The following is a 26160-nucleotide window of genomic DNA, read 5'->3' as shown; positions in this document are numbered from 1 at the left end:
AGTAATCACTCTCTGGCCAGTTTCAGGGAACTGAATGAGTGGTCCCTGACACTAAAGTAAGAATGAAACTCTTGTGAATGAACAGCAATGGACTGTATTGCACATAACTACATTTAGAGAATGGTAATTGAAGACATCTTGCTTGGACTTCTACAGAACCATACTCCAGTTCCATTTCATCTGATGTCACAGGGGTTGCACTACATTTTGCATGTACCCTCTTCAAAACACTCACCATCCTGACTTTGGAACTATATCACTTTTCCTTCACTGTCACAGTGTCAAAATCCTGGAACACCACCCCTGGCAGCACTGTTGGAGTTCCTACACCACAAGGACAGCAGCAGTTCAAGAAGGTAACTCACTACCAACAGTTTCTCAAGAGCAATTAGATATAGACAATAAATGCTAAAGTAGCCAGTGATGCCAGCATCTCATGAATAGCTCATTCTGCCCAGGAGCTACACTTAGAGTAAAGATTTAATTCCTACGGACACTACGATGAGGCAAGGATCAATTCATGTTGGCCAAAGGAACATTGTAGGGATAAAGCTTCCTATTTGGTCAGAACTCCTCTGTCCCAGATCCAGATTTAGTGCACTGCGAGATTTTAACAGCATTGAACTGGGATTATGTTTGTCTTGGAATGGATAATATAACCAAACACCAGCATTTGGTACAAGTGAGTGCCTCACATACCTCACATGAATTCAACAGTTTAAATAGTAGCCAACAGAAGAACAGTGAAGAAAGGGTGGGAAGTATCCGACTTTAATATCTCCCTCAATCACACATCTATCAGAAAGTTCTCTTTGGCCATAAAGTGTTAAAAAAAAATGCCTTCAATACCAAAAGGGAGATAACTTCAGAAGATTCAATGATTAACCACAGTGGTGATCTTAAATCAGTGTTTTTCCTTTGTTTTAAAACATCTCAGTCCATGAAATAATAGTCCATGTTAACAATCTCAGTCAATGGGTTTTAAACATGGAAGTTAAAAAAGACCCTTTTTACCACTATCATAATACTTGCATTTACAACAATTGATTATGACAATATAATCTGTTCTTGTGATGTTGATTGAGGGATTAAACATTGACCAGGACACTACTCCCCATCTCATGTGAAAACTGCACCTCAAGCAGTCCCTCCATTGCACATAATGTCAGTTATGACTTGGCCCTTACGCTCTGGAGTGGGCTTGAAGTCTCGAAGTGTGATGCTACTTACTGGGTTTTGGCTAATTCTCACACCTGAGTTCAAGTCCTATCTCAGAAACATAGCACAACCTACAGACGGAAAAAGTATTGCACTGTCAGAGGTGCCATCTTTCAGATCAGGCAATAATACAGAGCTCATTTGCCTCCTGGGGGGCATTGTTTAGGGGACTATGGAGGTTCTCTTAGTGTCCAGACCAATATTTACCCCTCAGCTAATATCACGAATAGAGCTATCTCATCTTCACACTGGAAATTTGCTGAGTGGATACTAACTGCTGTCTTTCCTATTTTGCAAAAGTAATTACACTCTATTGTCTGGAAAACATTTTGAGATATGCTTTGAGGCCATGAGAAGTGCTACATAATTGTATATCTTTCTCTTCCTTTGTTCTGTCCTGATGTGGGATTATCTTGAACCACACCTGCATTGCCCAATGCAAGGTTTGAAAGTGGGCAATTTACCTCAATCCTGGGGAGGGTTGGGGCAGGAGGGAGGTGGGAGCAGCGGAATGGAGTAAAACTGCAAGGTATAAACTAGCAACAGCGAATATATATTTCCAAATCCTGCATGCTTCAGACAGAATTCCCTTCAATACTCCCAAGATGTTTAATTCACTCCGCGTGCTGCTTTTATTATGTAGGAGAACAGGTAGTGCCCCCCCCCCCCCACCACTTGCTTGGATTAACATCATTGTTAACCTGTTATTTTTAAACGGCGCACGAATGTGGCTCATAGCAACTTCTCAAGGGCAATTAGGGGTAGGCAAAAATATACAACAAAATATACAACATGTTCTAGTTTAAAAAACTAGAACATATTTCAGGCATTTTAACCAACAAAATGGAAAATTCACTTCAAAGGAATTAAACGCATTGATGATAAAACACTTGCCCCTCCTCGTCTCAATATTCCAGCAGGAAGCTTAATTTTCTCAGTGGTGTCCCATGTAAGAGACTTGAATCTTAAATAAAACATTTAAAACTTGTTGAGATATTAGATGTTCTGTCTATTTGTTTTTCTCTCCAGTTTATGAGCCTTTGTGTGAGGCTGCTGGAGAGACAGTTGAGACATGTTTTCCCTTGACTTACAAAATGCAATTACAGTACAAGACAAGTGTTTGTGTTCCTATACAGTGGCCATTGAGTAACACCACAGTGCCACCTACTGGACCTGCAGGCAGGCCTTCAGAGCAGGATGACAGAATGATCCATCAGCAGACCAATGCTGATTTTGGCTTCTCTGCCATTGTAATTTTCAACATGAATAGACTAGGGGGTAGCAAGTTCATATTGTCAAGTTTCCAACAGCAAAACGCATCCACATCACTTCAAAACATGACTGGAATTCAGCTGGAAAGCAACAGAATACAATCTCCTTTTACCTTTTAGACATCAGAGGGTTTAATTGCTATCCCCACAACTTGTTGCCAGCATTAGCCTTTTCGCGAATACTGCTGTCTACAACCCTCTGGCCAACTCTTTTGATTTGACCAGCATAACTGCCACTGTTCTACCCCAATTACCTCATTACAGGCTGATGAATGAATTATTGAATTGTCTGTAACCGCTCCCAGAGGGGATAAAAAGCAATACTTGATATGAACAAACCAGCCACGTTGGACATCCATTTTGAAGTTCAGAAGATTCCCATGTCAATTACCAGTATAACCAGCTCTTCCTGGAAATAACATGCCAGCAATAGTACCCAGTTAGTGGGTCTGGAGTCACATGTAGGCTAGATAAGGTAAGAATAGCAGTTTTCTTCCCTAGAGGATATTAGTGAGCCAGATGGATTTTTCAGACAATCAAAACTGGATTCATAGTCAGCATTACATTTCAGATATTTATTGAATTCAAATTCCATCATCTGCTGTGGCAGAATTTGAGCCCGTAGCCCAACTGGGGCACCGTGGTGAGCACTGCTAACTTACAGCACCAGGGACCTGGGTTTAAATCCATCCTCGGGCAACTGTCCATATGGAATTTGTACTTTCTCCCTGTGGGTGTACTCTGGTTTCCTCCCATAATCCAAAGATGTGCAGTTTTCGTGGATTGGCCATACTAAATTGCCCATAGTGTCTAGGGATGTGTAGGTTATTTGCTTTAGCCATGAGAAATGCAGAGTAACAGGGTCTGGGTGGGATGATCTTCAGAGGGTTTGTGTGAACCTTTTTGGGCCAAGTGGTCCGTCTCCACATTGTAGGGATTCTATCCTATTCTATCCATTGCCTGGATCTCTGGGTTAACAGTCCAACTGTAATACCACTAGGCTATTACCTCTTCATTAACTCCCTAGTGTCAATGCTGTTATCCCATTATAGGTCAAAGATCCCAACCTCAAGAGTTGCTGGCTGATTAGAAAGCTGACAGCTCTTCAGTCTCAGCTATGCACACAATGCTCACTGCCTGAAGATAGCCAGCAGTGAGGTCAAATCAGCAGGTACCCAGTCTGACCTCCATGTCGAGGATTCCCAATATCGAGTTTGCAGTGGATGGTAGGATAGGAAGCTGCATATTAACGATGTGAAAAATGCAGAAAATTAAAATCATTTACAAATAATAATTTCCTTTCATAGATAACTCCCCTCTCCATATAAGAAGCTCAGCTCAATGTCTCAAATTTGCTTAAAAGGTGCAGCGAATTTCACCAGACATCAAGTTGGTGCAACATCTTGCACTATCCTTCCACATTTCCCACTATAGTCTGTATTGTTAACTCCCTTGTAAGAGTCAGCCTATCTTGAAATTTTTAATTTAGACTAGATTAGATTACTTAGAGTGTGGAAACAGGCCTTTCAGCCCAACATGTCCTCACCATACCGCCGAAGCACAACCCACCCAGACCCATTCCCCACATTTACCCCTTCACCTAATACTACGGGCAGTTTAGCATGGCCAATTCACCTAACCTGCACCTTTTTTGGACTGTGGGAGGAAACTGGAGCACCCAGAGGAAACCCACGCAGACACAGGGAGAACGTGCAAACTTCACACAGTCAGTCGCCTGAGGTGGGAATTGAACCCGGGTCTCTGGTGCTGTGAGGCAGCAGTGCTAACCGCTGTGCCATCATGCAACCCACAAATTAATTCAGTAACCAAAGGAGGTTGGAATTGCAAAATAGACACAAGGAAATCGACAACAACAGCTTGAATTTATACAAAAAGAGGTGAAGTTGCCATAGTCTTACCAGACCAGAGGTTTGCTCTCTCATTGGACAGAGACACTTGGTAATTGTTTAACCTGAGCATCACCATGCCTGAGGTGATTGGGGGAGGGTGATAATCCTTTGTGGAAATTTCAGCTGGTGTGGGAATGTAAACCACACTGTTGGGGTCACTTTAAGTTGCAAACCAGCAATCAAGCCAACTGAACTAAACTGAATCCAACCCCACCCCCCATATCCATTCAAATTATTTGCTTTTCATTCAAAAAAAAACTAAGAATGATTTGGTAGCAACATGCCTGCTCAGTCAGGTGGCAACATTGCTGACCATTATTAAGCAATATGTTGATCTGCACCTTATGTCATTCTGAGGTGCCAAAATAACAAAGGCTTTCTTCACCTGACCAGGTCTCACCTTTAACCCCCTTCGACTGGGCGCATTATTCTGGGAAAACCCAACTGTTTTTAAACTTTCCAGAGAGAACAATACTCGGCTTAGCTGCCAAAAGCTTTGTAGGAAAGCTCAGAAATTTTATTTGAGGACTATTTGTCAGCCTACACTTGGCCAACAACAAAGAAGAAACCTGAGTCAATCACAGTGTCTGACAATGTACCGTATCAATCACCAAGCTCATTGACCCAAAGTCAATCCTCAGTATGAGTCCTATAATTTTCACAAGTGCTTATTCTACATTCTGCTTCCATGATGCATGGCCCTTCAACCAAGATGAGTATCCAACAAAGCAAAGAGCACGTCGCAATTGACCTTACAGTGCTATGACTTTAACTCTAACCTTCATTCCTACCCAGCAAGGTCCACATTGGATCGTTGTGAAATCAACCCTTACATTTCACCTTTCAATCCTGCTGTCTCACAGTCATTACACCTTTCAGGGAAATACATCAATGTGTCATAGCATGTGATTAAAGGGTATAAGGTCTTCATCTCCAGCTTAATGTTAATCCAATCACTGATGTACCCATGAATAATATTTTTGCATATTAATCATAGAATCCCGACTGAATGAAAGAAAGCCATTCAGCTCAGCAAGCCCACACCAACCCTCCGAAGTGCATCCCACCCAGTCTCTGTAACCCTGCATTTCCCATGGTAAATTGACCTATCTTGCACATCTCTGGACACTATGGGCAATTCCCCATGGCTAATCCACCAAACCTGTACATCTTTGGACTCTGGGAGAAAACCCACACAGACCGTGCAAACTCAACACAAACCGTCACTTGAGGGTAGAATCGAATGCAGGTCACTGGTGCTGTGAGGCAACGGTACTAACTACTGAGCCACCAATAGTGAGTTCAATAAAAGTCTGTCAAATCTTTCACTACCTCATTACACACATCCTAGTTGCTTATGTTACATGGGATAACACAAGTGTTACTGCATCAGGTAAAGACCTTTTCAGGAGGTAAAATGATTATCAAATTCTAAAAGTACAGTGAAGAAATGCAATTCAATGGCTCCTCCAATGGCTATGGTTGGTCAAGCAGGAGGAATTATCCTCAGCTCAATCATTCTATTTTAAATTCTCCCCAACTAACTCTGCTGGCACTGAGCTATTTGTGCCCAGTGGTATGTCACTCCGTTAAATCACTGCAAGGTCACTCCAGGATCTCAATAAATTGACACTGAGCCTTGTAGGTCTGAAAGGATTTAAGTTTTATCCTGCATTGTGCAGAATGGTCTACTGCAGCTGAGGAGGAGTCAGACGATGGAATTGTGTTTAGTGTCTCCAGACGAGAAAAGGGCAGATTGCGTTCCCACTCATAATCAGCATCCAATCAGAGTTAACCCTTGCTAGAATTGGCATGGGAACTAATCTCTAAGGGGTATCTTCCAATCAAAAGTCATAACTTTGGTGGAAAATGTACTCTGAATTGTTACCTGACCATATAGCTGCTCGCTCATTAGAGAGAGAGAAATAGCTGACAATGGCTTAATCCAAGGGTTACAACAGCTCAGGTGTGGGGAGACCCCTTCATAGTAACTTCAGCTGGTGTAAGAATTGAACCCAAACTATTAATGTTACTGTAATACTGCAGATTGGTTATCTAATCAACTGAGCTAACCAACTCCCAGGAACAGATACAGAAATCTGATAAAAGGGACATTAAGATTTCCATGTCTTTACACTTGAGGCACAGCTTCAGAAATCTTGCTTGCCCCAGCAGCCTCAGTAGAAATTCCACCTTTTGTAGGCTTTAGGTGAGGAATCAGTTGGATGCTTATCTACTATTAGCCTGTCAACTAGATTCTATATTTACATTTGAACCCAGTCCAGAAGGTTGCCAGTGCTCACAAAGCTGTTCCCCCATAACAGAAAGAGGGAAAAGATAAAATCTTGTGTTAAAAGTGTTTTAAAAGCTCTCCACTCTCCTAAATTTCACAGATTTGGAGCTGAATTTCCTACTGAGTTCAAAAGTCTGGCGATATTGTGGAAGAAGGCATCGAGAGGAAAGTATAACATTATCCTGCTGTGAGACCATACCAAAGGCCATTACCATCCCTCCAGCAGTATTTTTCCAGTTTCAGGGATACCCACAGTCATGTGGGAAGACTGTAAGATAAAGGTAGGTTCTCAGGAGGGCCTCCATAATGGGCTGCTCTCACATCCAAGCCACTGCACCTAGAGCAAGACCTATCCTTCCCCAACTCTGGAACTGCCTGCCAAGGTTGGAAGTCTATAAACAGATTCTCATCTCCAAGCATTCAGCAACATTGAGGCAGCCTCTCCTTTGTGATACAGCATCAGCACTGGTTACTGCTATTAGATATTCACTAGGTTGCTATGTAGCTTAGATGAGTGATGACTCCAGTTCTAAATCCAAACAGTTTATTTGCAGACCTTTAAAACATTTTAGGATTTACAAGGTTTCAGCGCAAGTGTCTCCTTTTCTCAAAGCTGCAGACCAATCCCAGATTCTTTATCTTTCTGGCTGTACCCATAAGGATCAGTGAACCCAGACCACCAGTTATGAGAAACTGAATTAGATTAACCGGAGAATACTGTTTCTCCAATGCTGTGGCTACAAGAATAGGTCAGAGGCTAGGAAATCCACAGTGAGTCATTCATTGCAGGTCTTCTCCCCACTGTTCTCCATCTAAGGTACAAGTCAGGAGTGTGATTGGGTAATCTCCACTTGCCTGCAGCTTTTAGCCCTAAATTTCTTACACTGGGGTAGCTTATATGTGCAATGTTGCAGATTCAGTTTTAACAATAAAGCATAGGTTTATTGCTCAATAGGCTTGGAGATAAAATAGAATAAGCCATAATATTTACACATAACACAATTTTAAACATTTAGAAACACATGGTAAGATACACTCCCATTAATTCCTGATGAAGGGCTTTTGCCTGAAACATGGATTTTCCTGCTCCTCGGATGCTGCCTGACCTGCTATGCTTTTCCAGCACCACTCTAATCTAGACTCCCATTAATCCCTAAAACCCTGTTTTGTAGTACTCCCACCAGAGAGAATTCCCTTCTCTTCTACATTGTAGAGTTTAATTTAACTATGACTTCAATTTGCCAACTTGAGTATGTGACAGCCTCTTTCTAGAGCCTTCAGACAACCAGGCTTAGAAGTTCTCAGCTTTAGATTACCTCTTCAGGCTTTTAACCAAGCACTTCTGGTCTAGAACTTAAAATTAAATTCCTTACATTAAGGTCATTTATTCTTAACAGTCCTAAATTATCTCCCTTTCTCAAGGGCAACCATTCTACTAAGACTTCTGCAAAACTTCCAAGTAGAAACCCAAAGACTTTTTTCCCCCAAGCAATGGGTGTTTCCTCTCGTCAAAAGAAAGAAAATCAATCTCTCACTTTCTAATTTAAAAACCTAATGTACAACAATTTATTTCATTAACTTGTAAACGCTTCCACTGAAAACAAAACCCATTAGTCTCCAGGAAATACTGTGTTTAAAATAAATCTCCATGGCTACAGAAGTACTTACGAATTCATAATTAAACCCTTTCACAAACATAGACCAAACTGCTAGTTCAAAATCCAAACTCTGAACTAAATGATTTGAAAATGCATGTAAATCACATATTAGATGGCAGTAGATTGACAAGAGCAGCAGATTCATGAGAACATCTCCATCACTAGCAGGTCTCCCTACAAGTCATTCAGCATCCTGAATTGGAAATATAACACCATTCCTTCAGTGTCGCTGGGTCAAAATCCTGGAACTGGCATCTATCAGCACTCGTTAGTATCCCTACATGCTATGGTCTGCAGGAATTCAAAAAGACAGCTCACGTGCTACCTCTCAAGGGCAATTAGAGTTGAGCAGTAAGTGTTGGCTTTGCCAGCAATGCCTACACCTCAAGAACAAATTTCAAAACAAACACTGATCCAGCAACCACTTTCTACTTAGCTTACCATAATGATTAATATGACAAATTAGAGATGCATTTAAGTAAATCTTGAAAAAACCCTTAAATGATAAATAAAGTCATTAATTTTCTGTATTACTCTGTGTGGAAGATGCTGAGTCATTAATTCCTGGAGTTACGGTTTGTTGCAGTGAAGTCAACGCTTGCTGTTTCACTCCAGTTCTTCCTCATTAAATCTTAGCTTCATTTTGAGATCCAAACAGTGTTTGCTTTTATTGTGAAGCTGTGAATCAGATGCTGGTACCTTTTGCAGGAGGTTAATTTTGGAGAAAGTGTGCTTAATGATGAACAGTAATACGACAATAAAAATGCAGTTCACCAATTCCGACATCAGGGCAAATTCTGCCAGTTTAGCAACAACAAGCAGCACTTGAAGGCATCTTTGAAGTCGAAAAATATTCCAGTATTTCACAGAAAACAAAAGGCACAGATTCAATGTCTACCCGAGGAAATAAGAGAAGTGATTGAAAGCCTGGTCCAAATTGGGACAAAAATGAAAGGGCTTTGGGAGAGAGCGGCAGAAATGAGTGTAAAGTATTTGAAGTCTCTCTTCAAAACTGAAACCCTCCAGCCCAGGCAACATCCTAATAAATCTCCTCTGCACTCTCTTCAGTGCAATCATATCCCTCTTATAATGTGGATTCCAGAACTGCACACCATACTTTAGCTGTGTCCTAACCAATGTTTTATACAGTTCCAGTATAACCTCCCTGCTCTTAAATTCTTGATTGTCTTCAACAATCTCCCAACTATTTACCATGCATTCATGGTTTACTTTGCTCATTCATGGGGGTATCAGTCGGTGGCATTGTATATGTTTGTGGGCAACAATATCTTTAAAGCATAATCAGATTATCCATTGGCTATTCAGCAATGCAGAACAAAAAAAAAACCCTTTGACTGAAAATCTATTCTCTTTGGCGCTATGATTGAAAATGAAAGGGCACAAGTGTAAGGTAATTGGCAAAATAAACAACAGAGACATGAGGAGAAATGATTTCCTACATGGATTGGTTAAGATCTGGAATATGCTAATTGAGATGAGGTAGAAGTAATGTCAATTAAAACTTTCAAGAGGGAAATGGGTTATTAACTGAAAAAAAAGAATGTATCATGATTACAGTTGCAGGCAAGGAAACGACACAAAGTGCATCACTCATTCAGAGAGCTAGGACAGATGTAAAGGACCAAATAGAGTCATAGGGTCATAGAGATGTGCAGCATGGAAACAGACCCTTCAGTCTAACTCGTCCATGCCGACCAAATATCCCCACCTAATCTGGTCCCATTTGCCAGCACTTGGCCCATATCCCTCCAAACTCCTCCTATTCATGTACCCATCCAGATGCCTTTTGAATGTTGCAGTTGTACCAGCTCCACCACTTCCTCTGCATGCACCACCCTCTGTGTGAAAAAGTTGCCCCTTAGGACCCTTTTATATCTTTCCCCTCTCACCCTAAACCTATGTCCTCTAGTTCTGGACTCTCCCACTCCAGGGAAAAGACTTTGTCAATCTATCCTATCCATGCCCCTCATGGTTTTACTAACGTCTATAAGGTCAACCCTCAGACTCCGACACTCCAGGGAAAATAGTCCCAGCCTTATCAACCTCTCCCTATAGCTCAAATCATCCAACCCTGGCAACATCCTTGTAAATCTTTTCAAAGACTCTCTCTTCTGTGCTATGACAATGTGGCAATTCTGTCAGGTCTCTTTGAATGGTCCCAATCAAAACCTTTGAATCAAATGAAGAAAAGAAAAAGCCAGGTCCCACTCCTGAACTCAATCTGGAGACTCTTTATAGGAGTGTGTGGATCTCAGGTGATAAGAGGGCAGGCTATTCGATCTAGGGCTTGGTTCTAGTTGGATATACTGTGAAATTCAGTTACAAAAACAGAAAAAAGGTAAAAGCAGCAAAACTATTCCAACAATAGAATGTAGCTAATAGAAATGTTGTTGGTGAGAAAAAGGTCACATAGCAGACATATCATGCTTGGGCAGTAGAAAAAATGTTAAGATAATTTGGAGCTCATGACATAAGAGTAAACACGAGGATAGTGCAAACAATTGATATTTAATGCCAATAAACTGTAGACGTACACAAGGTAGAGCAGGGTTTTGCTCATACTTTCTTCTATCAGCCCTATGTTTTGAGACAACATCATGACATAGCTTCTTTTGCACATGCTCAGTAGTCTGTATTAGTGTATTGATACATGTAAGCCTTTTGCTTTACAGATAAATGCTATGATCCAATTTCAGACATTGACAAGGATCACACTGATGAGGAATGACCCAATTAAATATTTGTCAGTCTTAAAAATAACACTGTGCCTCATGAAACATTTTGGCATCTAATACTGTGTAGAAGTTCCAGAAGAACTCCATCAAAAGAGCTCAAAGAGATAATCAAGGACTTTGTTACACTCTGTGGTATGTTGATTATATTGTGCAAAGTGTACAGATTGTATTACGCACTTTGTCCTCTTAAGGCTACCATACACTGTTACCAGCAGAGGGAGATTTTAAGAAGAATATAGGAATCCATGCTTTAACAGCATGCTTTAACAATTTTTAAAATTCATTTGTCGGATGTGGGTATCGCTGGCTGATCAGTGTTTATTGCCCATCCCTATTTGCCCTTGAGAAGGTGGGGGTGAGCCGCCTTCTTGAACTGCTGCAGTCCACCTGCAGGGTGTTGTCCCACAGTGCCATTAGGGAGGGAATTTCAAGATTCTGACCCAGCGACAGTGAAGAAATGGTGACATATTTCCAGGTCAGGATAGTGAGTGGCTTGAAGGGGAACGTGCAGGTGATGTTATTCCCATATATCTGCTTCCCTTGTCCTTATAGACGGAAGTGGTCATGGGTTTGGAAGACGTTGTCTGAGGATCTTTGGTAAATATCTGTAGTGCATCTCGCAGGATGTACACACTGCTGCTACTGAGCATCAGTGGTGGAGGGAATGGATGCTTGTGGATATCGTGCCAATCAAGCGGCTGCTTTGTCTGGATGTTGTCAAACTTCTTGTGTGTTGTTGAGGCTGCATTCAGTTCTTCACTCAGTTACTTCAGTTATGATGGAGAGTTACCAGACTCGAAATGTTAACTCAGCTTCCCCCCACCAAAACTGCCCCCCCCCCCCACCATCACCATCCCCTCCGAGATTCACCTGCAATTTATGTTTCTCTTTAAAGGTACATGCAGTTTTGATTCTGAATACTTCTCTACTTCTCGCTATTTCTTCCCAAGTCTACCCTCGGGAAAAATTCAGTGTGGAGCTTACACACTCTCCTTGTGTCTGTGTGGGTTTCCTCTGGGTGCTCCAGTTTCCTCCCAAGGTCCAACCTTGTGCAGGTTAGATGGATTAGCCATGGGAAATTGTCCATTGTGTCCAATGTTGTGCAGGCTCGGTGGGTTAGTCATGGAAAATGCAGGATTGGGTGGGCTGCCCTTTGGATGGCCTGCTTCCACAATGTAGAAATTCTATGATTCCCACATTTTCCCACACGATATTCTATCTGTCAAGGATGGGGTGTGTCTGGGTGGGATTTTCTTTGGAGGGTCAATGTGGACTCATTGGGATGAATGACCTCTTTCTACACTGTCGGGATTCTATGATTCTAGGAACAACATGGGTGAAAATATGAAATATTGCTTTTGGGTATCTAGTGTTTTGGAAGGTATTTGTTGACTTTCTGCAAACCACTTGGAAGTTGGAATGTTGTAGTCATGCTGATAGACAGACATTGAAGCACTCCAGTTCAGGATTAGCAAGATGACAAGCCGTTCTCACAAAAATAATCATCCGAGCAAAACAATCACGGTTTATTATAGAGGAAAATAACTATGATTTTTGTCCAATTAAGGCTACCATACCCATTTACTGACTCAGGGGTTCTGGAGGGAAAATACATTCAATGTGCAGTTCTGATTCTGAATGCTTCTTGCTGAATCTTACTGTTTCTCTCCAAGAACTTCACACTCTCAGCTCAGAAATCTCATGTGGCTGGAAACGTTAATCTACAACTGCAGTTGGAAAGCTGCTTAGCATTCACCGCACAGAATGCAACAGTGCAAGAACAAGCTCTCAACCAGAGATGTGCAATAAATTCTGCACTTGCCCAAATATAAATCTAGGCGAAAAAGCTGATCTGTGTACTTGTTCCATTTTAGGCACTTCTAGTTTGGTTCATGGGAACAGGGATTTCACAATCCAGTTTACCACATTCACATCGGTCACACTTGCTGTCTCGTTCCAGCTTAAAATTAAGTAAGTCCCCAGAATCTAAAGAAGCAAACACACTGATAAAATATTCCTGCTGCAGAAATGATTGCTGCCTTTTCTCTCTCCCCAGATAACAGGCATAACATTCCCAAAGTAATTGACTGTGCAAAGTTCTTTGAGATGAGTTGATGACGCGACAAGGCACTGAACAGATGCAAGTATCTCTGTCAGGAGCTCCAATACTGTGCCATTGATAACGCTGCACTATCATGACAGGCAGAGCCGCCTCGGGCTGTTCTGCTGCATAGAACCGGCAATAGACTTATCTGTGTGACACATCAAGTTGCTGATAACTGTGACAATCATCATTGATCATTCCCTATCATTCAGGAGAGGACATTTCAGTCTCCACATTTCCTCCGCCCAGTATCTTCAGACTCTGCTACCAGCCTCACCTTCTGCTCAGAGGGAAAAGCAACCAGATTGGAACCAGACACTTATTGGCCTGTGGGTTACAGGGACTTCAAGAGAATGGCTTTTTGATCTGAAAAGCTGAGTGAACCTCCTTTATCGCTCACATTTCTATTTTGCTTTGGATTCTTGCTATTTAGAAATCAGAGTCAAAAAGTGTGGTGCTGGAAAAGCACAGCAGGTCAGGCAGCATCCGAGGAGCAGGACAGTCACCATTTCGAGCATAAGCCCTCATCAGGAATGTGATCAGTGAGTTGTATTTGTACTCATTTGAGTTTAGAAGAATGAGTGGTGACCTTACTGAAACGTGGAAGATTCCTAGCAAGGTAGATGCAAAGTGGCTTTTTCCTCTCGTGTCAGCTCTAGGGCCAAGGGCATAACCTCAGAGTAATGGATCACCCATTAGAGACAAAAGTGAAGAGGAATTTCTTCCCTCCGATGTTAGTGAGTCTGAGAAATTCTTTATTACAGTTAGCTGTAGAGATGCATCATTAAGTTTAATCAAGTCTAAGATAGACATAAACAGAAATTTCTGGGGAAACTCAACAGATCCTGCAGCATCTGAGGAGAGAAAGTAGAGTTAACATTTTGGATCTTCAGAACAGTCTGAGGGCAGCACAGTGGCTCAGAGGTTAGAATGGCTGCCTCACAGCACCAGGGACCAGGTTCGATTCCAGACTTGGGCGACTGCCTGTGTGGAGTTTGCACATTCTCCCTGTGTCTGTGTGGGTTTCCTCTGGGTCCTCTGGATTACCCCCCACAGTCCAAAAATGTGCAGGTCAGGTGAATTAGTCATGTTAAATTGCCTATAATGTTAGGTGCGTTAGTCAGGGTAAATATAAGGTAGGGGAATAGGTCTGGATGGGTTACTCTTCGAAGGGCTGATGTGGACTTGTTGGGCTGAAGAGCCTGTTTCCATATTGTAGGGAATTTAATCTTAGAAGGGTCAGTGGACCTGAAATATTAACTTTGTTTTCTCTCCGCAGATGCCGGCACACTTGAGTTTTCCCAACAATTTCTGTTTTTCTTTCTGGTTTCCAGCACACGCAATGTTGTTTTACTATGATCAGATTACACAGGATCTGGACCAGATGGGCCAATGGGCTGAGAAGTGGCAGATGGAGTTTAATTCAGATAAATGTCAGGTGCTGCATTTTGGGAAAGCAAATCTTAGCAGGACTTATACACTTAATGGTAAGGTCCTAGAGAGTGTTGCTGAACAAAGAGACCTTGAAGTGCAGGTTCATAGCTCCTTGAAAGTGGAGTTGCAGGTAGATAGTATAGTAAAGAAGGCGTTTGGTATGCTTCCCTTTATTGGTCAGAGTATTGAGTACAGGAGTTGGGAGGTCATGTTGCTGCTGTACAGGACATTGGTTAGGCCACTGTTGGAATATTGCATGCAATTCTGCTCTCCTTCCTATCAGAAAGATGTTGTGAAACTTGAAAGGGTCCAGAAAAGAGTTACAAGGATGTTGTCAGGGTTGGAGGATCTGAGCTACAGGGAGAGGCTGAACAGGCTGGGGCTGTTTTTCCTGGAGCGTCGGAGGCCGAGGGGTGACCTTATAGAGGTTTACAAAATTATGAGGGGCGTGGATAGGATAATTAGACAAAGTCTTTTCCCTGGGGTCGGGGCGTCCAGAACTAGAGGGCATAGGTTTAGGGTGAGAGGGGGAAGATATAAAAGAGATCTCAGGGGCAACTTTTTCACGCAGAGGGTGGTACGTATATGGAATGAGCTGTCAGAGGATGTGGTGGAGGCTGGTACAATTGCAACATTTATGAGGCATTTGGATGGGTATATGAATAGGAAGGGTTTGGTGGGATATGAGCCAGGTGCTGGCAGATGGGACTAGATTGGGTTGGGATATCTGGTCGGCGTGGATGAGTTGGACTGAAGGGTCTGTTTCCATGCTGTACATCTCTATGACTCTATGATAAACATATTTTGAATCAGTGCAGAAAGCAAGGGTTCTAGGGGAAAGGCAGGAAAGTAGAGTCGAGGATAATCAGATCAGCCATAATTTCATTGAATGGCAAACACTAATGGGCTTATTTCTGCTCCTATGTCCCACGGACCATGAACATTTTGCTTTCTAAGATCTCTGGAATTTCAGGAAATGGTGCTAAATGTTGCTTCTCTCCTTCCTCCTGTTCCTTCCTACACCTCCTGCTACACTTCTTGTTGCCCAGTTGGTGATGAAGGCTAAGTAAGGTGAGGACTGCAGACGCTGGAGATCAGAGTCAAGAGAGTGGTACTGGAAAAGTACAGCAGGTCAGGCAGCATCTGAGGAGCAGGAGAATCGACATTTTGGGCAAAAGACCTTCATCAGGAATTCATGGTGGCAAAATAGACAATGGATGACTTGGCACAATGAAATCAAATGAAACAAATAGTCCCCATTTGATGCTTGTAAAGTGGGACGAGAAGCAATGAATTTCTGCTTGCACAAAATGGAAAAATGTTTTATTCCAACATCCTCAGGATGACAGCAATTTAAAATCTATAACTGAGGAAAGATGAATTTGGGGCACAGTAGTGCCCCCTCAGGGACTAGTGGAGTTTGGTGTTTGTTGGTCAGGTATAGACATGATGCGTAAAGGGCTTGTGTCTATCCTGTATGACTGTATGACTCCCACAATAAGGAGGTCAAAGACATAAATCCATTTTGGACAGTTGTATAAAATGGAAAATTTTAAAAAATCAAAAGCCTATCATCTTACACTCTGCCCTGTTCTCTTTTCTAGGTAGTTGAACAAGTAAACAGGACCACTATTTAACATCTACCCTGAAAATTGGTATTTCCAACAATATAGCACCTTCTGAGTATGATGCTAAGAGACAGTTAGGATTATGTCTTGGAGTGATTAGATTAGATTCCCTACAGTGTGGAAACAGGCCCTTTGGCCCAACAAGTGCATACCAACCTCCAAAGAGTAAACCACCCAGACCCATTTCCCTCTGATTAATGCACCTAACACTATAGGTAATTTAGCACAGACTATGGGAGGAAACCAGAGCAAACCCACGCAGACACAGGGAGAACGTGTAAACTCCACGCAGACAGTCACCCAATGTGGGACCCTAGTGCTGCGAGGCATCAGTGCTAGCCACTGAGCCACCGTGCCACCATAGTGTGGCTTGAACCCATCAGCATATTAACTCAGATGAGAATGTGTCCAACTGAAACAGGTTCCCCAGTATGTTTGTCCTGAGTGACAATGGTATATAGTATTTTGGAACTTTGAAGAAGGAAAAAGTCATGCTGGCACAGATATCCCACACTTTCTCTTGCTAGAGGGTATTCATTTGAAATTCTTAATCCACATTTGGGAAAAGCTGACAAGTTACTTTTAATTCATGTTGATGCTGAGAGCACTTCAGTGTCATAGGCTCAAAGAGCGAGAAAATTGGAATGGGGCTGTCCAAACCTATTTTTCTTGCACTCGTAGCAACCACGAGGAATCAAAATGGGATGGCTTCAAAAAAAGCTGTCCAATTCAGAGGTGGTGTGGAATGAACTGTCTCCTCCAAAGAAACTAAGTTATATTTAGGTACAATTAATATCCAAATATATACTTAAAAATCTGACTTTACTTTTTCTCTTTTGTGTATTTTTCTCACAATTCTGGTTTCACCCAGATTTAGTCCCAAGCTATTTCCACTGTGATATTTTTAATTCAGGCATAAATCACAGACTCCTGACAGTGTGGAAACAAGACATTCAGGCTATTAAGTCCACACTGACCCTCTGAAGAGAATCTCACCCAAACACACTCCCCCTACCCTAACCCTGAAACCCTACGCCTCCCACGGCTAATTAGAATTAGTTTAGTTGTCACAGGTATTCACGTGAGTACAGTGAAAAGTGTACGAGAGGCACTTACACGCCATCTTAGATACCAAGGTACCTAGGCACAGATGCTTGAATATAAAATCTTAGGGACAAAAGTTAGAAAAGTGAAGAACTAAAATGTCCCGCACTAAGTTAGAAAAGTAGGATAACAGGCGATCCAACCTCGATTGAACGTCAAGTTCAGGAGACAGGGTCACGCTGAGGCTGGGAGTCAGGGTCACGCTGAGGCTGGGAGTTAGGGTCACGCTGAGGCCGGGAGTCAGGGTCACGCTGGGGATGGGAGTCATGGTCACACTGAGGCCGGGTGTCAGTGTCACACTGAGGCCAGGTATCAGGGTCACACTGAGGCTGAGAGACAGGGTCACGCTGAGGCCGGGAGTCAGGAAACACTGAGGCCGGGTGTCAGGGTCACACTGAGGCCGGGAGTCAGTGTCACACTGAGACCGGGAGTCAGTGTCACACTGAGGCCAGGTATCAGGGTCACACTGAGGCTGAGAGACAGGGTCACGCTGAGGCCAGGAGTCAGTGTCACACTGAGGCCGGGAGTCTGGGTCATGCTCAGGTTGGGAGTCAGGAAACACTGAGGCCGGGTGTCAGGGTCACACTGAGGCCGGGAGTCAGTGTCACGCTGCGGCCGGGAGTCAGTGTCACACTGAGGCCAGGTATCAGGGTCACACTGAGGCTGAGAGACAGGGTCACGCTGAGGCCAGGAGTCAGTGTCACACTGAGGCCGGGAGTCTGGGTCATGCTCAGGTTGGGAGTCAGGAAACACTGAGGCCGGGTGTCAGGGTCACACTGAGGCCGGGAGTCAGTGTCACACTGAGGCCGGGAGTCAGTGTCACACTGAGGCCGGGAGTCAGGGTAACACTGAGGCCGGGAGTCTGGGCCACACTGAGGCTGGGAGTCAGTGTCACACTGAGGCTGGGAGTCAGTGTCACACTGAGGCCGGGAGTCAGGGTCACGCTGAGGCTGGGAGTCAGTGTCACACTGAGGCCGGGAGTCAGGGTAACACTGAGGCCGGGAGTCAGGGTCACGCTGAGGCCGGGAGTCAGGGTCACACTGAGGCCAGGTGTTAGGGTCACTGTGAGGCTGGGAGTCAGGGTCACACTGAGGCCGGGAGTCAGTGTCACACTGAGGCCGGGAGTCAGGGTCACGCTGAGGATGGGAGTCAGGGTCACACAGAGGCCGGGAGTCTGGGTCACGCTGAGGATGGGAGTCAGGGTCACGCTGAGGCTGGGAGTCAGGGTTACACTGAGGCTGGGAGTCAGATTAACGCTGAGGCCAGGAGTCAGGGTCACGCTGAGGCCGGGAGGCAGGGTCACACTGAGGCCGGGTGTCAGAGTCACCCTGAGGCCGGGAGTCTGGGTCCCGCTCAGGTTGGGAGTCAGGATCACACTGAGGCCGGGTGTCAGGGTCACACTGAGGCCGGGAGTCAGGGTCACACTGAGGCTGGGAGTCAGGGTCACACTGAGGCTGGGAGTCAGGGTCACACTGAGGCTGGGAGTCAGTGTCACACTGAGGCCGGGAGTCAGGATCACACTGAGGCCGGGAGTCAGGGTCACACTGAGGCCGGGAGTCAGGGTCACACTGAGGCTGGGAGTCAGGGTCATGCTGAGGCCAGGAGTCAGGGTCACACTGAGGCCAGGTGTTAGGGTCACTGTGAGGCTGGGAGTCAGGGTCACACTGAGGCTGAGAGTCAGGGTCACACTGAGGCCGGGAGTCAGGGTCACGCTGAGGATGGGAGTCAGTGTCACACTGAGGCCGGGAGTCAGGGTAACACTGAGGCCGGGAGTCAGGGTCACGCTGAGGCCGGGAGTCAGGGTCACACTGAGGCCAGGTGTTAGGGTCACTGTGAGGCTGGGAGTCAGGGTCACACTGAGGCCGGGAGTCAGTGTCACACTGAGGCCGGGAGTCAGGGTCACGCTGAGGATGGGAGTCAGGGTCACACAGAGGCCGGGAGTCTGGGTCACGCTGAGGATGGGAGTCAGGGTCACGCTGAGGCTGGGAGTCAGGGTTACACTGAGGCTGGGAGTCAGATTAACGCTGAGGCCGGGAGTCAGGGTCACGCTGAGGCCGGGAGGCAGGGTCACACTGAGGCCGGGTGTCAGAGTCACACTGAGGCCGGGAGTCTGGGTCCCGCTCAGGTTGGGAGTCAGGATCACACTGAGGCCAGGTGTCAGGGTCACACTGAGGCCGGGAGTCAGGGTCACACTGAGGCTGGGAGTCAGGGTCACACTGAGGCTGGGAGTCAGGGTCACACTGAGGCTGGGAGTCAGTGTCACACTGAGGCCGGGAGTCAGGATCACACTGAGGCCGGGAGTCAGGGTCACACTGAGGCCGGGAGTCAGGGTCACACTGAGGCTGGGAGTCAGGGTCATGCTGAGGCCAGGAGTCAGGGTCACACTGAGGCCAGGTGTTAGGGTCACTGTGAGGCTGGGAGTCAGGGTCACACTGAGGCTGAGAGTCAGGGTCACACTGAGGCCGGGAGTCAGGGTCACGCTGAGGATGGGAGTCAGGGTCACACAGAGGCCGGGAGTCTGGGTCACGCTGAGGATGGGAGTCAGGGTCACGCTGAGGCTGGGAGTCAGGGTCACACTGAGGCCAGGAGACAGGGTCACACTGAGGGTGGGAGACAGGGTCACACTGAGGCTGAGAGTCAGGGTTACACTGAGGCTGGGAGTCAGACTAACGCTGAGGCCGGGAGTAAGGGTCACGCTGAGGTCGGGAGTCTGGGTCATGCTCAGGTTGGGAGTCAGGAAACACTGAGGCCGGGTGTCAGGGTCACACTGAGGCCGGGAGTCTGGGTCACGCTCAGGTTGGGAGTCAGGATGACACTGAGGCCGGGTGTCAGGGTCACACTGAGGCCGGGAGTCTGGGTCACGCTCAGGTTGGGAGTCAGGATCACACTGAGGCCGGGAGTCAGGGTCATACTGAGGCCGGGAGTCAGGGTCACACTGAGGCTGGGAGTCAGGATCACACTGAGTCTGGGACTCTGGGTCACACTGAGGCTGGGAGTCAGGGTCACGCTGAGGCTGGGAGTTAGGGTCACGCTGAGGCCGGGAGTCAGGGTCACGCTGGGGATGGGAGTCATGGTCACACTGAGGCCGGGTGTCAGTGTCACACTGAGGCCAGGTATCAGGGTCACACTGAGGCTGAGAGACAGGGTCACGCTGAGGCCGGGAGTCAGGAAACACTGAGGCCGGGTGTCAGGGTCACACTGAGGCCGGGAGTCAGTGTCACACTGAGACCGGGAGTCAGTGTCACACTGAGGCCAGGTATCAGGGTCACACTGAGGCTGAGAGACAGGGTCACGCTGAGGCCAGGAGTCAGTGTCACACTGAGGCCGGGAGTCTGGGTCATGCTCAGGTTGGGAGTCAGGAAACACTGAGGCCGGGTGTCAGGGTCACACTGAGGCCGGGAGTCAGTGTCACGCTGCGGCCGGGAGTCAGTGTCACACTGAGGCCAGGTATCAGGGTCACACTGAGGCTGAGAGACAGGGTCACGCTGAGGCCAGGAGTCAGTGTCACACTGAGGCCGGGAGTCTGGGTCATGCTCAGGTTGGGAGTCAGGAAACACTGAGGCCGGGTGTCAGGGTCACACTGAGGCCGGGAGTCAGTGTCACACTGAGGCCGGGAGTCAGTGTCACACTGAGGCCGGGAGTCAGGGTAACACTGAGGCCGGGAGTCTGGGCCACACTGAGGCTGGGAGTCAGTGTCACACTGAGGCTGGGAGTCAGTGTCACACTGAGGCCGGGAGTCAGGGTCACGCTGAGGCTGGGAGTCAGTGTCACACTGAGGCCGGGAGTCAGGGTAACACTGAGGCCGGGAGTCAGGGTCACGCTGAGGCCGGGAGTCAGGGTCACACTGAGGCCAGGTGTTAGGGTCACTGTGAGGCTGGGAGTCAGGGTCACACTGAGGCCGGGAGTCAGTGTCACACTGAGGCCGGGAGTCAGGGTCACGCTGAGGATGGGAGTCAGGGTCACACAGAGGCCGGGAGTCTGGGTCACGCTGAGGATGGGAGTCAGGGTCACGCTGAGGCTGGGAGTCAGGGTTACACTGAGGCTGGGAGTCAGATTAACGCTGAGGCCAGGAGTCAGGGTCACGCTGAGGCCGGGAGGCAGGGTCACACTGAGGCCGGGTGTCAGAGTCACCCTGAGGCCGGGAGTCTGGGTCCCGCTCAGGTTGGGAGTCAGGATCACACTGAGGCCGGGTGTCAGGGTCACACTGAGGCCGGGAGTCAGGGTCACACTGAGGCTGGGAGTCAGGGTCACACTGAGGCTGGGAGTCAGGGTCACACTGAGGCTGGGAGTCAGTGTCACACTGAGGCCGGGAGTCAGGATCACACTGAGGCCGGGAGTCAGGGTCACACTGAGGCCGGGAGTCAGGGTCACACTGAGGCTGGGAGTCAGGGTCATGCTGAGGCCAGGAGTCAGGGTCACACTGAGGCCAGGTGTTAGGGTCACTGTGAGGCTGGGAGTCAGGGTCACACTGAGGCTGAGAGTCAGGGTCACACTGAGGCCGGGAGTCAGGGTCACGCTGAGGATGGGAGTCAGTGTCACACTGAGGCCGGGAGTCAGGGTAACACTGAGGCCGGGAGTCAGGGTCACGCTGAGGCCGGGAGTCAGGGTCACACTGAGGCCAGGTGTTAGGGTCACTGTGAGGCTGGGAGTCAGGGTCACACTGAGGCCGGGAGTCAGTGTCACACTGAGGCCGGGAGTCAGGGTCACGCTGAGGATGGGAGTCAGGGTCACACAGAGGCCGGGAGTCTGGGTCACGCTGAGGATGGGAGTCAGGGTCACGCTGAGGCTGGGAGTCAGGGTTACACTGAGGCTGGGAGTCAGATTAACGCTGAGGCCGGGAGTCAGGGTCACGCTGAGGCCGGGAGGCAGGGTCACACTGAGGCCGGGTGTCAGAGTCACACTGAGGCCGGGAGTCTGGGTCCCGCTCAGGTTGGGAGTCAGGATCACACTGAGGCCAGGTGTCAGGGTCACACTGAGGCCGGGAGTCAGGGTCACACTGAGGCCGGGAGTCAGGGTCACACTGAGGCTGGGAGTCAGGGTCACACTGAGGCTGGGAGTCAGTGTCACACTGAGGCCGGGAGTCAGGATCACACTGAGGCCGGGAGTCAGGGTCACACTGAGGCCGGGAGTCAGGGTCACACTGAGGCTGGGAGTCAGGGTCATGCTGAGGCCAGGAGTCAGGGTCACACTGAGGCCAGGTGTTAGGGTCACTGTGAGGCTGGGAGTCAGGGTCACACTGAGGCTGAGAGTCAGGGTCACACTGAGGCCGGGAGTCAGGGTCACGCTGAGGATGGGAGTCAGGGTCACACAGAGGCCGGGAGTCTGGGTCACGCTGAGGATGGGAGTCAGGGTCACGCTGAGGCTGGGAGTCAGGGTCACACTGAGGCCAGGAGACAGGGTCACACTGAGGGTGGGAGACAGGGTCACACTGAGGCTGAGAGTCAGGGTTACACTGAGGCTGGGAGTCAGACTAACGCTGAGGCCGGGAGTAAGGGTCACGCTGAGGTCGGGAGTCTGGGTCATGCTCAGGTTGGGAGTCAGGAAACACTGAGGCCGGGTGTCAGGGTCACACTGAGGCCGGGAGTCTGGGTCACGCTCAGGTTGGGAGTCAGGATGACACTGAGGCCGGGTGTCAGGGTCACACTGAGGCCGGGAGTCTGGGTCACGCTCAGGTTGGGAGTCAGGATCACACTGAGGCCGGGAGTCAGGGTCATACTGAGGCCGGGAGTCAGGGTCACACTGAGGCTGGGAGTCAGGATCACACTGAGTCTGGGACTCTGGGTCACACTGAGGCTGGGAGTCAGGGTCACGCTGAGGCTGGGAGTTAGGGTCACGCTGAGGCCGGGAGTCAGGGTCACGCTGGGGATGGGAGTCAGGGTCACACAGAGGCCGGGAGTCTGGGTCACGCTGAGGATGGGAGTCAGGGTCACGCTGAGGCTGGGAGTCAGGGTTACACTGAGGCCGGGAGTCAGGGTCACGCTGAGGATGGGAGTCAGGGTCACACAGAGGCCGGGAGTCTGGGTCACGCTGAGGATGGGAGTCAGGGTCACGCTGAGGCTGGGAGTCAGGGTCACACTGAGGCCAGGAGACAGGGTCACACTGAGGGTGGGAGACAGGGTCACACTGAGGCTGAGAGTCAGGGTTACACTGAGGCTGGGAGTCAGACTAACGCTGAGGCCGGGAGTAAGGGTCACGCTGAGGTCGGGAGTCTGGGTCATGCTCAGGTTGGGAGTCAGGAAACACTGAGGCCGGGTGTCAGGGTCACACTGAGGCCGGGAGTCTGGGTCACGCTCAGGTTGGGAGTCAGGATGACACTGAGGCCGGGTGTCAGGGTCACACTGAGGCCGGGAGTCTGGGTCACGCTCAGGTTGGGAGTCAGGATCACACTGAGGCCGGGAGTCAGGGTCATACTGAGGCCGGGAGTCAGGGTCACACTGAGGCTGGGAGTCAGGATCACACTGAGTCTGGGACTCTGGGTCACACTGAGGCTGGGAGTCAGGGTCACGCTGAGGCTGGGAGTTAGGGTCACGCTGAGGCCGGGAGTCAGGGTCACGCTGGGGATGGGAGTCATGGTCACACTGAGGCCGGGTGTCAGTGTCACACTGAGGCCAGGTATCAGGGTCACACTGAGGCTGAGAGACAGGGTCACGCTGAGGCCGGGAGTCAGGAAACACTGAGGCCGGGTGTCAGGGTCACACTGAGGCCGGGAGTCAGTGTCACACTGAGACCGGGAGTCAGTGTCACACTGAGGCCAGGTATCAGGGTCACACTGAGGCTGAGAGACAGGGTCACGCTGAGGCCAGGAGTCAGTGTCACACTGAGGCCGGGAGTCTGGGTCATGCTCAGGTTGGGAGTCAGGAAACACTGAGGCCGGGTGTCAGGGTCACACTGAGGCCGGGAGTCAGTGTCACGCTGCGGCCGGGAGTCAGTGTCACACTGAGGCCAGGTATCAGGGTCACACTGAGGCTGAGAGACAGGGTCACGCTGAGGCCAGGAGTCAGTGTCACACTGAGGCCGGGAGTCTGGGTCATGCTCAGGTTGGGAGTCAGGAAACACTGAGGCCGGGTGTCAGGGTCACACTGAGGCCGGGAGTCAGTGTCACACTGAGGCCGGGAGTCAGTGTCACACTGAGGCCGGGAGTCAGGGTAACACTGAGGCCGGGAGTCTGGGCCACACTGAGGCTGGGAGTCAGTGTCACACTGAGGCTGGGAGTCAGTGTCACACTGAGGCCGGGAGTCAGGGTCACGCTGAGGCTGGGAGTCAGTGTCACACTGAGGCCGGGAGTCAGGGTAACACTGAGGCCGGGAGTCAGGGTCACGCTGAGGCCGGGAGTCAGGGTCACACTGAGGCCAGGTGTTAGGGTCACTGTGAGGCTGGGAGTCAGGGTCACACTGAGGCCGGGAGTCAGTGTCACACTGAGGCCGGGAGTCAGGGTCACGCTGAGGATGGGAGTCAGGGTCACACAGAGGCCGGGAGTCTGGGTCACGCTGAGGATGGGAGTCAGGGTCACGCTGAGGCTGGGAGTCAGGGTTACACTGAGGCTGGGAGTCAGATTAACGCTGAGGCCAGGAGTCAGGGTCACGCTGAGGCCGGGAGGCAGGGTCACACTGAGGCCGGGTGTCAGAGTCACCCTGAGGCCGGGAGTCTGGGTCCCGCTCAGGTTGGGAGTCAGGATCACACTGAGGCCGGGTGTCAGGGTCACACTGAGGCCGGGAGTCAGGGTCACACTGAGGCTGGGAGTCAGGGTCACACTGAGGCTGGGAGTCAGGGTCACACTGAGGCTGGGAGTCAGTGTCACACTGAGGCCGGGAGTCAGGATCACACTGAGGCCGGGAGTCAGGGTCACACTGAGGCCGGGAGTCAGGGTCACACTGAGGCCGGGAGTCAGGGTCACACTGAGGCCAGGTGTTAGGGTCACTGTGAGGCTGGGAGTCAGGGTCACACTGAGGCCGGGAGTCAGTGTCACACTGAGGCCGGGAGTCAGGGTCACGCTGAGGATGGGAGTCAGGGTCACACAGAGGCCGGGAGTCTGGGTCACGCTGAGGATGGGAGTCAGGGTCACGCTGAGGCTGGGAGTCAGGGTTACACTGAGGCTGGGAGTCAGATTAACGCTGAGGCCGGGAGTCAGGGTCACGCTGAGGCCGGGAGGCAGGGTCACACTGAGGCCGGGTGTCAGAGTCACACTGAGGCCGGGAGTCTGGGTCCCGCTCAGGTTGGGAGTCAGGATCACACTGAGGCCAGGTGTCAGGGTCACACTGAGGCCGGGAGTCAGGGTCACACTGAGGCTGGGAGTCAGGGTCACACTGAGGCTGGGAGTCAGGGTCACACTGAGGCTGGGAGTCAGTGTCACACTGAGGCCGGGAGTCAGGATCACACTGAGGCCGGGAGTCAGGGTCACACTGAGGCCGGGAGTCAGGGTCACACTGAGGCTGGGAGTCAGGGTCATGCTGAGGCCAGGAGTCAGGGTCACACTGAGGCCAGGTGTTAGGGTCACTGTGAGGCTGGGAGTCAGGGTCACACTGAGGCTGAGAGTCAGGGTCACACTGAGGCCGGGAGTCAGGGTCACGCTGAGGATGGGAGTCAGGGTCACACAGAGGCCGGGAGTCTGGGTCACGCTGAGGATGGGAGTCAGGGTCACGCTGAGGCTGGGAGTCAGGGTCACACTGAGGCCAGGAGACAGGGTCACACTGAGGGTGGGAGACAGGGTCACACTGAGGCTGAGAGTCAGGGTTACACTGAGGCTGGGAGTCAGACTAACGCTGAGGCCGGGAGTAAGGGTCACGC

Source organism: Chiloscyllium plagiosum, unplaced genomic scaffold (assembly GCF_037043375.1).
Source record: "Chiloscyllium plagiosum isolate Xiang-an unplaced genomic scaffold, Cpla_swu_hap1 HiC_scaffold_28, whole genome shotgun sequence".
Classification (NCBI taxonomy): Eukaryota; Metazoa; Chordata; class Chondrichthyes; order Orectolobiformes; family Hemiscylliidae; genus Chiloscyllium; species Chiloscyllium plagiosum.
Note: the sequence above shows the minus strand (reverse complement) of the source record.